Raw genomic sequence first — 4,711 nt, forward strand, 5'->3', positions numbered from 1 at the left:
GTTTCCCCCGGCCGTCAAACAACGCCGGCCGTCAAGCGCCGCCGGGTCTTTTGCGACACGCAGGAAAGGAGGGGGCGGAGGGAAGAGGCGGGGCGGGCCAGAGAGAAGGGGGCGGAGCCACGGCCCGGACGCGCCGGGAGCCATCCGGGCTGGACGGTAGTATCCGGGACAGATAAAGCGTAGTCCTCGAGAGGGCTGGGGTCTGGGGTGGATATTGGAAGCATCCAACGCACTTGCAGAAAAAAAAAAAAAAAAATACTGAGCCAGCCAAACTGAACACGTGTTGGGCCCAGTTTGCCACTGATGGATTCAACAGCCCTAAGAGTAGAAAAAAATAAAAAGGAGACTTTTCTGTAAAAATTACGATCCTCCCTGCAAAAAAATATAGAGAAGAAAGGAGGAAAGGAAAGAAGGAACGGACGAACGAAGCAAGGTTGGAAAGAAAGAAAGAAAGAGGAAAGTAACCATTGTAAACTAGACTTTTTAGGAAATATTTTGTTGACAACTCTTCCAGACCTGTCTGGCTGCACGTTCAGCATATAGACACACGAACCCAGCCCAGGACTGTCCATTTCTCTACCACACCAAGTCGTCTTTTTGATGTCACCCTGAGTTTTAATTCACGAAATGACATGAGACATTAAAGTCTCATTATTTGAAAATGCCTTTAAATTGTGAATTATCAGTGCAAAAGAGAAATTTTGTTTTTTTGTTTTTTTGTTTTTTTTTCTGGGGAAAAAATTCAATACGGGCACAGGGGCGGACAATGGAGCAATTGTTTCCACTTTGGATTCAGGACATTCCAAAACCAGACAGTGCTTTTCAGTTGTCGAAAATTAAACAGTCATTTGAGGTGGCTTCCTGTGGGCTGTGAGCAGACACTGATTCATTTACCGAGTTGGACTGCCGGCGTCCTTTGAGAAAGTACCTGTCCAGGTGATTTTTTTTTTCAAGGTTATTATCAAAGCATAAACACAAATTTTTAATAGTTTATTTTTTTTTTTTAATAATCTCTTTACCCAATGTGTGGCATAAACTCACTAGCCTGACATCAAGAGTCACACACTCTTGGGATGCCTGGGTGGCTCAGTCGGTTAGGCCACTGCCTTAGGCTCAGGTCATGATCCCAGGGTCCTGGGATCGAGTCCTGCATCGGGCTCCTTGCTCGGCAGGAAGACTGCTTCTCTCTCCGCCTCTGCCTGTCACTCTGCCTGCTTGTGCACTCTCTCTCTCACTCTCTCTCTCTCTCTGACAAATAAATAAATAAATAAAATCCTTTAAAAAAAAAAACGAGTCACACACTCTTACCACAAAGCCATCCAGGCACCCCTATAAACTTCTTAATTCCCACCTGGTTCACAAACCCTACAGAATATGTTCACGGAGGTGCAGGGATCCATGACCTACCGTTAGAAAGATAGGCTCCATCCAATGCCCCCTTGGGAAGGCAGAAGTCCTTGGGTGGCACAGTGTGGTGAGAACAAGGACCAGGCTTGATTCTAACTATGAAATGGGGATGACGAGAGAATGTGCCTCTCGTGTTTTTGAGGAATAAATAAGTTTGTGCAGGCTAGGAATGCAAGGTGCATGACACATAGTGAATGTTCAGTAAATGTCATGCTACATAATTACATTTGCTATTACAATCAACTATGTAATAGACATACACGTTGGCCTATTATGTAAACGTTCCAGAGGGGAGCAATTCCTAGAAACAGATTCCTGGGTCGAAAGGAAGCGTCATTATGTGCTCTTCACTCCCTTGCCACCCTCCCTTCCACCCTGGGAGGGAATCACAGCCCAGAGTCAACAACAGAACCACAACAAAGGGTGCCTGGGTGGCTCAGTCAGTTAAGCGTCTGCCTTCCGCTCAGGTCATGATCCCAGAGTCCTGGGATAGATTCCGGCATCCGGCTTCCTGCTCCATGGAGAGCCTGCTTCTTCCTCTCCCTCTGCCCGCCGTTCTGCCTACTTGTACTCTCTCTCTGTCAAATAACTAAATAAAATCTTTAAAAAAAAAAAAAAAGAACCACAACAAAGCCAGGGGCCAAGAGTATGGAGGACCCTGGCATCAGGCTTACTGGGTTTTTGAATCTTGGCCTTACCCCTTGCTAGCAGGTCAGCTGACTTCCCGGGGCCTCAGTTTCTCCATCCATAAAGTGGGGGTTATAAAACAGAGTAGGATTGCTCTCAGACTTCAGGGACACGGGCATGTGATACATTTTAGCATACTGCCTGGCTGAAAATAACCATTCACCATTTTAACCTATTAAGAGCGCTAAGGAGGGGAAGGGTGATGTCTTCCCCTCTCCTGACCCCAGTTATTCTGTTCCTCTCCCTAGAAGCAAGTGTCGTTATTTTCCACTCACAGAAACTGTAGCATATAATATACACGGGTATCTCTCTATTTTCACTTAATAGTGAACAGCTTGGAAATCCCATCCTTAATTGCTATTAAAGGGGCTAAGTGCCAGTGGGTCTGGCTGATGGATGTGAACAGAGAGGAGGAGGCTGAGGGCTGACTGGCAGCGGGGTGTGGCAGTGGCCAGCACCTTTCCCTGGCTCAGGCTCAGCTAAGGAAATGAATAAAAGAAGGAAAATGAGAAAACCACCGCCACCCCTTGGCACCAGACAACTAACTGCCTTCGGGGCCAGCAGTCCTCTCTGCACCTTCCCAGGGAAACCAGAGTCCTGCGCCTTTAACGGTTCACAACACGTGCAGCACGTACCAGCAGTAACATCTGGGCAGCAGCCACCGCTGGTTAAGGAGACAGACTCTCGTTCTAGATGAAGTTTGGACCAGGTTCAAGTTCCAGCAATCTGGCAAAAGCAGCAGAAAAAAGATACGGAAGGAATGGAGGGCAGGCTTTGCCACGGTGAGTCCTTTCTCCAGGGAAAGCCAGCAGCCTCCTGGATTGATTGCCTCTCCCGAGTTATACCGACTCTGGGCACGTGGACCACGGGAACCCCACGGCCCAGGGATATTTTTCTGTCCACAGGACCTGACCATAGAGGTTCTCCTTGGATCCCAGCAAATGGGGGAGCTTGAGCGTGTTCTAAAGCTGCCTCCCTTACCGTGTCCTGCATCAACTGTGTGATGTCAAGCAGGTTGGTTCGCCTCTCTGGACCTCAGTTTCCTTATTTCACAGATAGGGGCAATAATGCCCAACTCACAGGGCTGCTATGAACACAGAATGAGAAAGAGCTTTGAAAATTGAGTCAGCCAACATACACGCTCATTCTCCGCCCCTCTGCCCATCCCTCCATTTCCTTCTGGAAGGATCTGGAATTTCAGTCTGCATCCTCCTGAATTCAAAAACATCCGGTGGATTCTGGCACCAATCCTGTCCCCAGCTGCAGATACTCCCCACCCTGGGTCTCAGTTGGGAGACTGAAGACCTGGATTGCTCTCACGCCTCTTTACTTGCCTTATGACCTTGAGCTTGCTGCTGGGCCCGTTAACCATCCGTAACAGAGTAAATCTCTGTACAATGAGATGATCTCTAACGTTCCCAGGGATTCTACCTATCTTCTAAAAATAACATGTTGGTTTTGTTTGGATTGTACAAATAGGATATATTATTTGCAAAAGAAAATTGTAAAAACACTGAAAAATATAAGTAGGAAAATCAAACTACCAGGAAATAATATGTGCAATATATAATTATAGATGCATATACAATCCCACGATCTGCAAATAATCACTGCAAACATTTGCCTGTCATTTGCTTCTAGCACTGTCTCTATTATATCCACAAGAGCATATTCTTCTTTTTTTTTTTTTTAAGATTTTATTTATTTATTTGACAGAGATCACAAGTAGGCAGAGAGGCAGGCAGAGAGAGAGGAGGAAGCAGACTCCCCACGGAGCAGAGAGCCCGATGTGGGGCTCTATTCCAGCACTCTGGGATCACCACCTAGGCTGAAGGCAGAGACTTTAACCCACTGAGCCACCCAGGCGTCCCAAGAGGATATTCTTTTGAGTGGGGTCATAGTGTATGTCCTTTCTTTGTACTTACACTTAGCAAATGGTAGAGGATTTCGCTTACTGAAACAGTTTGATTTCTCTTTTCCCCAGAACCTAGGCATGGCCCACTCTGCCTTGTTCAGTAACACCCTCCCGGTGTCCCCTCTCTTCACCCTTTGCCCCCCACCCCAGGGGTTGGGGGATGGTAGCCCCTGCCCATCCAGAGTCGCACCCACCACCCTTCCTCTGGAAACTAATGTCCTGGAAGGAGGCTCTCAGATTTGTCTGAGCGCCTTTTCCAAGGAAGGGAGGCTGCCTTTCTCTTCCCTGGCTGCCCCTGGCTGACATCGGCTCGGGAAGCCCTTGTTCTAAGAAACCCTTAAAGTGTTTGATGAGCTTTGAAGACTCACGTTGGTGAAAAACCACTAACCTACCTTCCTTCCTTCCTTGCTTCCTTGCTTTCACTCATTCATTTCACTTAAGAGGGCGACCTCAAGAGCAAGACCTTCCTCGGCTCAGAGGTCTGTTTGCCACCCAGGAACACAAAGGCGGATTAAGTGATTTCCTTTTTTGGTAGATGGTGATGCACTTTCTGCATCTCGCCAGGGACGTGGACGCCTCTGAACTCCCCGACGTTCTCCCCCACCCCACCCCACCCCCCTCCCCAGCTCCCGCCCACCCCTTCCAGCGGCGGAGAAGCCCCGGGAGCAGCGCGGGGCGGAGGACCGGCCGGCGGAAGGACCC

The sequence above is a fragment of the Mustela nivalis genome (genome assembly GCF_964662115.1).
Source record: "Mustela nivalis genome assembly, chromosome: 10".
Lineage (NCBI taxonomy): Eukaryota > Metazoa > Chordata > Mammalia > Carnivora > Mustelidae > Mustela > Mustela nivalis.